Consider the following 13,619-nt stretch of genomic DNA (forward strand, 5'->3'; position numbering starts at 1 on the left):
GGCTGATTATTTTCAGAATATGATGTCCGCGATGGGGAAACCGTTTGCCTAGGCCATCAAAATTGGTGAAATGGTCGAGAATGGTCTAAAAACAGGGCGCATATTGAGTCAATCTGCTATAAGGGATACCTCCCAAGCAATTCAAGGCGAGTATGGAGTTGTAGCGAACCGAAAGAAGAAGGAAGAAGTGGAAATGGCAACTTCAAGTGTAAGAAAACCCCGTCCACCCAAACCTTACTTCCCTGCAAGAGCCCCCACAACATTACTATCCCCATCAGGATGTGGCCTATGCTATGGTTCCTCAGCCACACACAGTGATGAATGCCCAGCCCTACGTTAGGCCACAATAATAGTTCAACCAAAACTGAGCTCTATTTCCCAGAATCAACCTCTTCGCCAAGTTCAGTATAATCCCCAACCTCCACAAAATAACTTCCCCTACAATGCTCGTGCATGGGAACCACCTAGGATGGCAAACTTCACGCCCATTGGTGAATCATATTCTAGCCTTTTCCCTAAATTTGTCCAGATGGGTCTGTTGCAGCCCGTACCCCAAACCAGGCAGAAACTAGAGTCGCCCTCATACAGAGCCGGTATTCGATGTGCTTACCATTCGGGAGCGGAAGGGCATGATATAGACAACTGTTGGACCCTGAAAAGGGCTGTTGAAATTCTCATAGAACAAAAGTGGATAGTGCTAAAGGACGATGACATTCCTAATGTGACCAACAATCCATTACCGGCTTACAACAACTGACCGATTATTGAAAGATTTGCGAAGATAGGGAGTTTGATCTTGCTTTGAAAGCCATAATTGCAATCGCTAATGTTGAAAAGAAGCCAAAGGCTGCCGCAAAATAAGACAAGGGGGAGAAGAAGAGTAAACCCACCCCTCAAAATACAGAAAAGAAAGTGGAAACCAAAACTGGGGCAGCGCCCTAAAAAATGTCGTTCTCTATGTTCCCCAGGGTCATAGGAAAGGACAAGTGACATTGATCCCGTCAAGAAGGTTTGAGCTAAACAAGGGATCTAAAATGTATGTGCCTAAAGGGACCTATGTGGTACGGGGGGCAGTAATTTCACCAAGGCTGAATGAGCCCGTGGTCATTGGCCGCGCACCGCAGAGGCCCATGACAGATCCTACTGCCGTCCCGTGGAATTATAAAAAGGTGTTAGTAACCTACAAAGGAAAAGAAGTCCTAGGAGAAGCAAATGAAAATAACTCGACGGAGAGATACCTCAATATGGAGGAAGTGAATAAAGCCACGAAGAAGCTTTTCCCACTCAAGAAGCCAGTTAGTGCTGAAGAAGCAGAAGAGTTATTCAGGAAAATGAAAACTGCGGACTGTGAGATAATTGACCAACTCTGAAAGTCTCCTGCTTATGTCTCTTTGTTGTTTCTATTAATGGATTAAACCGAGCATCAGAAGGTGTTGATAAAAATCTTCAATAAAGCCTATGTCCCAATTGAAACCACTATTGAGCAACTGGAAAGGATGGTAGAAAGATTTTTCACAATCAATCAGATCTCCTTCAGCAAGAATGATTTGCCCCCGGAAGGGGCCACCTACAACAAAGCCCTCCATCTGACAGTTAAATGTGAGGGATACTATGTGAAGAGAGTCATGCTAGATGGCGGGTCCGGAGTTGATATCTGCCTTCTCTCAACTTTGCAAAGAATGAAGATTGGGACTGAGAGAATCAGGCCTAATAACGTCTGTGTGCATGCCTTTGATGGTATCAAATGAGACACTATAGGTGAGATTGATCAGATCTTGACTATTGGTCCTGTAGATTTCGAGGTGACCTTTCAGGTCCTAGACATGGATACTTCCTACAATTTTCTCTTGGGAAGACCTTGGATTCACGTAGCAGGGGTTGTACCTTCCACTCTCCACCAGATGGTGAAATTTGAATATGAGGATCAGGAGATTGTAGACCATGGAGAGGACGAGCAGTCAATTTATCGGGACCCATCAGTCCCATGTCTTGAAGCTAGGGAAGGAAGTGAACATATAGTCTATTAAGCTTTCGAGGTTGTGGTCGCAGACCAATGTGAATAAGGAAGCCCTTGTACTCAACCCTTTCTCTCAAATACGTCAATTATGGTTGCCAAGGAAATGATCAAGCATGGTTATAAACCCGGGAAGGGGCTAGGGATGTCATTGCAAGGAATCACAGAACCTATCACTCTTGTTGCTAGCGAGAAGTTCTTTGGTGTGGGTTTCCAAGCCACACCAGCTGATGAAACATGGGCAAATGAAAGAAAGAACAACGGTTGGGTCTTGCCTCAGCCGATCCCGCATCTGTCCAAAACCTTCGTCAAGCCTAAGTACAATGAAGAAGAAGAAGATGAGGCCTTCACGGCCGAGGAAATAGAAGAAATATGTGGAGCTATGAGACAGATGTTGTATGAAACCCATATGGTCCAACCGGGAGAAGGCTCGAGCACCGTTGAGGTGTTGTATATGGGGCCCGATGCCAAGTTACAAAATTGGAAGGCTACTCCATTCCCAGTAAGACGGGAATCCCGGTAGTCCAGTCTTTCCACATTTTCTACATCATGAGTTATTTCAGTGTGTAACTCGGATGTTTCTTTTAGTTTATTGTCTTTAATTTCTAATGTAAGCCCTGTTATCTTCAAAATTTAATGAAATGAAATCAATATTTTATCGTTCATCTCTCTTTATTCTTTCTGATTTTTGTTTACTTTTTCTTATTTCTTCTTTTAGTTCTAATAATGCGGCTTTAAATAACATGACATGCTTGTGGACTTAATGCCCAGATCCAAACACGCTATCTAATTGTGAAATAATGAATCAAGAACCGGAATATGATGAAGAGGAGGCTTTTAGGGAAATAAATTGAGAATTGGAACAATTTGAGAATAAACCTAAGCCGAACTTAAATGAAATCGAGCCGGTTAATTTGGATAGTTCTGAAGAAGTCAAAGAAACCAAGATAAGCATTCACACAGACGAAAAAAACAGGGACGCATTGATCCAAATTTTGTTTGAGTTCAAAGATGTGTTTGCTTGGTCAAACAATGACATGCTAGGACTAAGTGTCGATTTGGTGGTCCACAAGTTGCCGACCTACCCCGATTATCCTCCTATCCAGCAAAAGCAAAGAAAGTTCAAAACTGATATCAGTGACAAAATTAAAGAAGTGGTCACAAAACAGTTGAAGGCAGGAGTGATCCGAGTGGTTCGGTACACCACATGGTTGGCTAATGTAGTTCCCGTACCAAAGAAAGACGGGAAAACTCGAGTGTGTGTGGATTACAGAGATCTGAACAAAGGAAGTCCCAAGGACAACTTCCCTTTTGCCGAACATCCACATCCTTGTTGATAACTGCGCCAAACATAAGATACAGTGTTTCGTGGATTGTTATGCAGGATATCACCAGGTGTTGATGGATGAAGAGGATGCAGAAAAGATAGCTTTCACCACACCCTAGGGCACCTACTGTTACAAGGTCATGCCTTTTGGTCTGAAGAACGCCGGGGCAACCTATATGAGGGCCATGACTGCCATTTTTCATGACATGATGCACCAATAAATTGAGTTGTATGTAGACAATGTAATCATCAAATCTAGGACCCAGGACGACCATGTTCGGGACCTGAGAAAATTCTTTGAGCGGCTGCGTAAATATGATTTGAAGCTAAATCCGGCCAAATGTGCATTTGGGGTTCCGTCTGGCAAACTCTTGGGATTTATAGTCAGTTGGAGGGGCATCGAGTTAGACACAACAAAGATAAAGTCTATTCGAGATTTGCCTCCTCCAAGAACCAAGAAAGAGGTTATGAGCCTGCTGAGAAGGTTGAACTACATTAGCTGATTCATTGCTCAGTTGAGTTCTACATGTGAACCCATCTTTAACCAGTTAAAGAAAGATGAAGCAATTAAATGGACAGATGAGTGCCAAGAAGCCTTTGACAAAATCAAAGAATATTTGTCGAACCCGCCAGTCTTGGTCCCACCTGAACCTGGGAGGCCTTTGTTTCTGTATTTGACAGTCTTGGAGAATTCTTTTGGATGTATCCTCGGGCAACATGACGTGACCGGGAGAAGAGAGCAAGCAATCTACTATTTGAGCAAAAAGTTCACAAGTTATGAAGCCAAATATACCCTGTTGGAAAGGACTTGCTGCGCCCTAACTTGGGTCGCTCAGAAGCTTAGGCATTGCCTGTTGGCCTATACCACTTACCTCATCACCAGGTTGGATCATTTAAAGTACTTATTCCAGAAGCCAATGCCCACAGGGAGGTTAGCAAAATGGTAGATCCTGCTCATTGAATTTGATATAGTTTATGTTAGCCGCACACCAATGAAAGCCCAGGCTTTAGCAGATCACTTAGCCGAAAACCCTGTTGATGATGAATACCATCCCTTGAATACCTACTTCCCAGATGAAGAGGTAAATTCAGTTGAGGTAACATCAGAAAACACCAATGCATGGAAAATGTTCTTCGATGGCATTGTGAACGTAAAAGGCGTCGGAATTGGGGAAATCTTGATCTCACCCATGGGTCAACACTATCCAGCCACAGCTCGACTTCGGTTTTTCTGCACAAACAACACTGCCGAGTATGTTGAAGAACTATTGATCATGGGAGATTCGGACTTGATTATCCGACAAGCTCAAGGTGAATGGGAAACCCGGGATATCAAGCTTATTCCATACAGGTAACATGTGGAGGATCTTAGTAAACGCTTCAAGTTAGTCGAGTTCAGGTACATTCCTCGTTTTCACAATGAGTTGGCTGATGCACTCGCTACTTTGGATTCGATGTTGCCATATCCAAGCAATCTCCACATTGACCCATTGAAATCCAAATCCGAGAAAGGCATGGTTACTACAATACGGTTGAGGCAGAACCAGAAGTTCGGCCATGGTACCATGATATCAAGATGTTTCTGGAAACTAAAGAATATCCTGATCAAGCCAATGGAGACCAAAAGAGAACTATTAGACGACTTGCAAGTGGTTTCTTCTTGAGCGGCGAGGTCTTCTACAAAAGGACTCCAGATATCAACTTGTTAAGATGTGATGACGCCGAAAAGGCCGGAAGAATCATGTATGAAGTGCACGTAGGAATGTGTGGACCCCACATGAATGGGTATGTTTTGGCGAAGAAGATCCTTCGAGTAGGCTATTATTGGATGACTATGGAAAAAGATTATTTCAGTTTCGTCCAGAAATGTCATTAGTGTCAGGTGCACGGTGACCTGATTCATGCACTGCCTATGGAACTACATCCCATGTCAGCACCTTGGCCATTTGTTGCCTGGGGTATGGATGTCATTGGGCTGATCGAGCCAAAAGCTTCAAATGGGCATAGATTCATATTGGTCGCTATAGACTACTTTACAAAGTGGGTTGAAGCAATTACTCTCAAATCTGTCACTAAGAAAGCGGTGGTAGACTTCGTGCACTCCAATATCATCTGCCATTTTGGTATCCCTGCAACTATCATTACGGATAATGTTGCAAACTTGAATAGCCATTTGATGAGGGAGATATGCGAACAATTCAAGATAACGCATCGGACTCTACCCTTTATCGGCCTAAAGCTAATGGTGTTGTTGAGGCAACAAACAAGAACATCAAAAGATTTTGAGAAAGATGATCCAAAGTTCCAGGCAATGGCATGAAAAGTTGCCGTTTGCATTATTGGGATACCGCACTACTGTGCGCACATCAGTCGGAGCAACCCCATATCTTTTGGTTTATGGTACTGAAGCCTTGGTACCTGCAGATGTTGAAATCCCTTCTCTTCGGATCATTATTGAAGCTGAGATTGAGGACAATGAGTGGGTCAAAGCCCGTTTGGAACAGTTAACCCTGATCAATGAAAAACGAATGGCCGCAGTCTGCCACGGGCAGTTGTATCAACAAAGAATGGCCCATGCCTACATACTCAGTACCGCTGTGGTGTACTCATGCCCCTTCTGCGCATGTTTTTCATGTGCAGATCCAGGTACTGCTACTCAGGCCTACCATCCTTGAGAGAGGCGAGTGCTTAGAGACTTCAAGGTACATCTGCCGCGTCCGCAGACCGAGAAGTCCCTGTTTATTCACACTTTTACTATTTTGCCCTTATGTACTTCTGTTCTTATTAGACAAAATTCCGGAGTTCGAGCTATGTAGTATTTCTTTTTCTTAGCTTGTGATTCGTGGGTTTCCAGGTCTTGGATTTAGATATTGGTTTTGAGATCTATATAAATATGGTGTATGCCGAGCGGCACATTTAACACTATTATTGCCTTATTTCTATTTTTAAATTATTTTACTTTCGCAAGTTTTGGTTATCTTCCGCAAGTTTAGGCTTACTTAGTCGTAGAGACTAGGTGCCGTCACGATGGTTCAAGGAGGGCGAACCGGGGTCGTGACAAATGTTTACGTAAAATATTGATATAAGAATGGGCCAAGGAGCAGTTAGCAGTTGATTCAGGTAAAGCCTGGTTATGGCTAGACAAGAAGATATAGATAAATCAATAGATCATGCAAGATAAACATAGTAAAACCCACTATAATGAATTCAGCCTCGCAGTTATGACATCGTGACCCTTGAGAAATATTTAGATAGGAGTTTGGGTAGTCAAAGGTACTTTATGAGTGTTACAGAGATAAAAGAGAGTGACACTGGGAAGACAGTCAAAATATCAGTTCAGAAGCAACCCTACAAGCACACGAGCGTGGAAATAAGTAACTACGGATAATTATAGATGAGGAAGGACACTAAAAATTCCTCCGAGTATATGATGTAATAAGCTCACAGCTTTGCAAGAGTCAGAAAGTCCTCCCTAAATACTGCAATGAAAATACTAGTTGAGAAAATAAGGAATAAGACTTCAACCTAAGCACAGTGACCTAAAAAGGAAATGGTCGTGTAACAACAGTCTCACAACAACAGTATAAGCGCTCCAAAGAAAGTGACACCTACCATGGCTAATGAATGAGAAGTAAAATCAAAAGTAATATTCAAGATCATATGAGTTACCCAAAAACTCCAGCATGCGTGGGAACTAAGATAAGCTAAGTATGCACGCAACAAGGGGGCAGAAAGACCAGGAAAAGTAATAGCTTACGTTTAAAGAAAGCTGAGAAGGAACGAAAGGAATTATTCGATCAATGATCCAGAGTTAGTTACATTATGAACGCACTTAAGAGTTCGGAGTATTATCCATGCAGCATATATGTTGATAATCATACAGTCGTAGAAGATTCCGGTATAAGTTAAACGAAAGAATTGAGCCCAGGTCACAGACAAATGATTGAATCATTAGAAGATTGAATCATGGATATTCCATAGCGTCCTTAAAGGGATAAAGTAATAACTAACACCATGAGTCGTAGATCGGAAGATAACTTAATCTTACATAAAGGTTGATCAGAGGAAAGAGGAAACTAAAGAGTTACATCAACTAAGTAAATTAGGAGTTTGATTATTAAAACCAGGAAATTATGGACATCGTTATTGAGAACATTGTAGAATCACTCTTAATATCATAGGTGCAAGAGAGATAGTACAGTAGCCATATTTTATGATAGCTCTACGATAAAACCAGGGTACCAGCCTTATAAGAAGTCAACATGAAGCTCCTACCTGGATTGTGTATGCACTAGTGATGCAGGTATTATAATAGAGCTTCAAGTTATGGTCGTGAATTATACCTATGTGGAAGGGAGGTCGTGAAAGAGATAGAAGATACGATGTGAGATTTTAAGGTAAGTAAGGTAAATGTGAACAACGTACGGGATTCTCAAATGCAGAAGGCTGTGAATAGTCCATACTTCGGATAGAAGGCTAGAAGCATGGAGATTCAGTATCCAGGAATGATAGCTGCATCGTCAATGGTATATTTTCCAGCCTATGGGTTCTAGGTACCAAGAGATCTATCCAAGAGAGTAAAGAAGAGTTGGAGATGATGAAATGTCTCGCTTTTATGTTCCAGAATAATACAAGAAAATCTATAGTGAAGCAAGATTGCGAGCAGTATAAATGGATATATGTAGGTCACAAGATAAAGTAAGATAAAGCGTAGGTTGCAAGCTAAAGTATGATAGAGCGACAAGGTTTTAGGAAGACAAGAGTAAGAACAAGAAAGGGTGAGTAAAAAGGTGACGAGAATGGATAAGTCCTCGGGATTAAGCCATAAAAAACAAGAGAGCTGATGGTTTCTCTAAATTATACAAAGTTTAGTATAGTTTGAATGAACTCAAACGAGTCTAAGACTAAGGCATTTAAAAGAGATGGAATATTTCCCTGACAGTACAATGAGGGTGTAATTGTGATAGATAAAGGATGACGTTTGGGCCTTCGATTGAGTAATGATTTTAAGGGCATTTCATGAATTGTACGGTATTCAAATACCCACGTAAGGTGGATCACATTGGGATGCTATGAAATACGATTATGAAAGTATAGTATCGGCCCAGGTGTATTAATCTAATCACTTCAGATATCCCCCGATGAGATGTAAGCCCTAGTGGTAAGGTATTACATAAAAAAGTTTCAAGTTATCAGTAGTATATTGTAGATCAATATTCAGGTGAATCAACAATGGAGGGACAATAGTCACAAAGTATAAGATGATACTAGGCCGTCATTCTTAAACAGTAATGATAAAGCATTAAAGGACTTAGATTTATACATATGGGATAAGAAACAAGAGTAAGATGGAATTTGGTAGCTGACCTCCGCAACAATAAATCGAAGTAAGAATTATGGTATAGTATGACCTACGTAGATGTAGTAAAGCTAGTGACACCCGGAGGGACAACTTGACATAATTTTATATATACTCACAAAGCGAAGCCTAGAGATTGGCTAAAAGTTGGAGGAAAGAGAAGAGAGGAGTTGTATAGGCGCACATACAAAGTTAGAAGTCGTAAAGGCCGCATGATAAAAGGTAGCAACAGTTATGAGATTAGAAGGATTCCGACTACAAGTCCTGGTGTGAGAAAGAGGCTTAAAGGGGGAAATGCCCTGGTCTTTGGATTTATTCATAGAACAACTGCCTAAATGGCAAGGAGGGTATCATGGTATTCACAAAAGCTATAAGTTATAAAAATGATAAGAGCATCAGTCAACATTCGAGGACGAATATTCCAAAGGGGGGAATGATGTTACGCCCCGCAATATTACATCGATATTACGTCTTGCAATATTATATTACGATGATGTTATGCCTTGCAGTACTATATTACGTTGATGTTGCGCTTTGCAGTATTAAATTACGATGATGCTGCACCCTGTAGTATTGTACGTTGAATTTGTCGTAAGGTAATTGACATCAGTCCAAGGAAAAGATTATTTGGAGATTATAAGGATTATGCTATTTCAAACAAATAATGAGTAAATTCGTGAAAGTGAGAGAGGAAGCAAGTCAATGAAAATGAATTTTCGTCCAAGTTTGGCATGTTGGGATAAATTTAGGCCGAGCATTAATACTCAATATTTATGGAGTAGTACCATACAAGGTACTATATGACCATGATAGTATGATGTATAAAGTGTATTAAAAATAAGTAGAATTTTAAGTAATTTGAGATAATTTTTAATTATGCGGGTAATTGGTTAATTACCGGGTAACGAGACATTACCTAATTACCCAATAAGTGGATAAAGATTAACTTTCCCCACCCCACCCCACCCCACCCCACGTGGCAATAAAGAGCTAACCAAACAAATGACTCATGGTCCATTTTGATTAGGTGGCAAACTAATGCCTTAGTTACATAATAACACATTTCTAACATTCTCAATACATTACAATCAGATGGATACCAATTTGAATCCTTACAAAACTCTACAATCAAACAATAGCAATTCATTCATATCTTTCCAATTCAAAGACACTACATCGGTCAGTAACAATTCCTACAAAATATTCCGAACATCTTCAAAGAGATTTCTAAGAAATATTCAACCAATTCCTACAAAATAAATCCAACGAGATTTCTTAGCACATTAACAACATGAGATTTGGCGATTCTAAGGGAGTACGGTGCAACCTTTTTCAAGAATATCATACGTATTTTTCTCTACTCTAGGTATGTTAAGGCTACCCCTTCTTTCTTTTTGGTATGGTCCAAATTAAACAGAAGAAACGAGGAAACACACGGTTTTCATAAATTACTTTATTCATAGAAATACTAGGGGTATCTATATTCTTGATTCCCCATGTGAATTATTATTATCTTCTGTTCATGGGTCCCAGAAAAATACGTATTTGATAATAATTATCCAAAAGGCATATGGATTTTTATGGCATTCCAAGAAAATCTTATAAATGTATTTCTTATGCATTTCATGCATTTATACATGTACATTGACCCATGACCATATGGTGTTATATAAGCGTATATATGTATATTATATTTATATGGGATATGGGAAAACAGTTACGACGTTATATATGCACCACCACCTGATCAGCTGGTATGCGTTGATGATTTTGCCCACGGTGGCCGAGATTATATGATGGGATGCCCTCAAAGACTTTATGATATTATGAACACATGTACCTATGCATGACATGATATTTATATGTATAGGCATGACATTTTAAATATTAAAGGATTTCACATAGTTATTCATATGTACATGTCGAGTCTTTTACTCCATGTTTCTCTCATGTCTATTATTTTTTGATTATCATTCCTTACATACTTGGTACATTATTTGAACTGACGTCCCTTTTGCCTGGGGATGCTGCATTTCATGACGAAGGTCGTGATAGACAGGTTGAGAGTCCTCCAAGTAGGCGATCAGCTCAGAGAAAGATGTTGGTGCACTCCATTTGCTCTGGAGTTGCTTGTTTGGTCAGTATGATATAGATGTGTATTGTTTGGTATGGCAGGACTCAGTCCCAACCTTTACGATATTATGTATTCTTAGAGTCTTGTAGATATATGTCATGTATATAGATTCTTGTATGGCCTTGTCGGCCTGTTTTGAGTATATAAAGGATCATACCATCCTCATAGGCCCGTAGGTCATATGTATAAATTTGGATTACATGTTGGATTGTCCAATGTCTAGTATTTCTCCATGTTTTATTCTACATATCTCACGATAGCCTCTCTGGCTCATTTACCTATGATAGTATGATACGAAAAGATATGTTATGTTAGTACTCGGTTGAGTAAGGTACCAGGTGCCCATCAAGGCCCATCGGTTTGGGTCGTGACTGTATAAGCATATTCAATCGTTGTAAGACAAGAACTAGTCTTGGTCTTCTTTCTTTGTAGTAAAAATATTTCCATAGTCTTTTAAATATTTCTAGTCTTCTAAATATCTCTTTTAGCTTTTCTTACTCAATAATGGAGTAATATCGTTTGGTTGGGATAGTTGATGGAGCTTGGTATATTTTATAATAGTATCTCAGTTTTTATATTCTTGGCTTGAAACTTTTTATTTACATTTCATACTGTGCTGAAATCATGGTTTTTAATTACTCTATCATCACATCTATATATTTTATCTCTAATTTATTCATATATTAATTTTGTAATTATCGCGGAGCAAAATTAATATATAATAACTGATGAATAAAATAGTAGCGTGAAAGTAATTTTTCAGTAATCTATTATTTCAAGTCAGTAATTTTGCTTGCCTCAATTTTAATTCTCATGGAGGAATTTTTGTAAGCAAGATTATTGATCCTTGGTAAAAATATTCTCACGAAGTTCTTACTTTCTTTTAGCTCAATTCAAGCAAGAAAAATATTTCGGTTAAATGTCACTACTCTTTAATTGATTAATTAACATAATTCTCACGGAGTGTTATTAATTGATTATTTCTTAGTGAGTAAACTATAATTGTATTAGAAATAAGCAATTATTCTTACAGAAATAAATGTAGAAATTAAGATTTTATTATAGTAATATTATCAAGTGAATTCACTGATTCCCAACTATTTTTTAATTATAAATCTTCCAAAAGTTATTTGTTTTGTTTAAATATTACAAGTCTGTAGCATAAATTATCCAATCTCTATGGGACGATATCATAAACTATTATATAATTTGACAGAGTACGAGTAGCAAGATCTTATACGCATTGGCCTCGTCAAATTTTTGGCGCCATTGCCGGGGATTGGCATACATCTACTTCAGATTAAATATTTTATTACTAATTTGAGAATTATTATTATTATTATTATTATTATTATTATTATTATTATTATTATTATTATTATTATTATTATTATTATTATTATTATTATTATTATTTTTGTTAGTATTTTCACTATCTACTATTAAGTACTTCCTACTACTTCTATCATTAGTTTTCCTTTAGAATATTTAGTATAATATTACTAATACTTTTATCTACAAATAGTATTCTAACTTTATCTCTAATTACTATTATTTACTAGTACTACCTTTACTTATATTTAATATATATTATCGTACTTTTTTTTTTGTCTTTGAAAATTTCATTAGTTATTTTATTAATTACTAGTACTGCTTTAGAAACTATTATTTTTTTTTCTCTTTAAAATTTTAAGTAGTTTATGAACCGCTCTTCTACAATAAAGTTGGCTAGTTACGATCCAGAAATTGAAAAATCTCCTCGATTGTGCAGGAAAGGAAAAACATCATCTTCTCAAAGCATATCTAGTGAAGGAATGGAGAATCAGGGAGTAGAAGACATTCAACCACCAGTCCATGTGGAGGATTAGTTTAATGAAGTAGCATCAAGGCCAACAAACAGAATCCTAAGGGATTATGCTAGACCTGACCGCTTCAACTGTGAATCTAGTATCAGAAAACCTCCAGTGGTAGCCAACAACTTTGAAATCAGGACTGACCTGATTCAAACAATTCAACAGTCTTGCATCTTCACTGGAGACGCAAGTAAAGATCCACACAGTCATTTAATTGACTTTCGGGAACGTATTGAAACAACTAAATATAATGGAGTACCTCCTGAAGCTATCAAGTTAAGGTTATTTCCTTTTTCTTTAAAAGAGATGACAAGACCTGATTGCGAAGTTTGCCACAAAGTTCCATTACCACATGAGACCAAATGACTCAGAAGTTTTTAAACAAATATTTTCCCCCTTCTAAAACCACAAAGTTAAGACAAGACATCTCTAATTTATTGCAGACTGACACTGAGTCAGTTTATCAAGCTTGGGAAAGATTAAAAGCAATATTAAGAAAATGTCCACACCATGATATTCCTGAACACAAGCAGCTGTATATTTTTTATCACGGGTTAAAACCCTTTGCTAGAAATGTGATTGATGCAACTGCAGGAGGTTCTGTAATGGGAAAAACCACAAAGGAAGCACTGCAATTATTGAACGAGATTTCTGAGAATGTCATCCAATCGTCATCTGAACGTGTAATCATCTAGAAGGCTGTTACTATAAATCAGCTTGATGCTTTAAATACACTAACGTAGCAAATTACTTCTTTGGCACAAAAGTTTGAATCTTTTCAGGTGAATACACAACAACCAAGCCAATCTAAGGCTTGTGACTTGTAAGGAGGAAACCATCTAAACCATGAATGTCAAGCAAACAATCATAATGACGAACAAGTCCATTCTGTCGGTTATAAAGCGTACCTTTTTGGGAGTCCAATGGCACAA

At 38.5% G+C, this 13,619-nt stretch overlaps 1 non-coding gene across 1 annotated transcript; it reads right to left on the minus strand.

Moving 5' to 3' along the window:
• Positions 1-13,097: 13,097 nt before the first annotated feature.
• On the minus strand, positions 13,098-13,204 carry LOC142176967 (small nucleolar RNA R71). The gene has a single exon (XR_012705759.1). It is a non-coding gene; the product is annotated as a small nucleolar RNA R71 (small nucleolar RNA).
• Positions 13,205-13,619: the final 415 nt, after the last annotated feature.

This window comes from Nicotiana tabacum, chromosome 22, assembly GCF_000715075.1.
Source record: "Nicotiana tabacum cultivar K326 chromosome 22, ASM71507v2, whole genome shotgun sequence".
Classification (NCBI taxonomy): Eukaryota; Viridiplantae; Streptophyta; class Magnoliopsida; order Solanales; family Solanaceae; genus Nicotiana; species Nicotiana tabacum.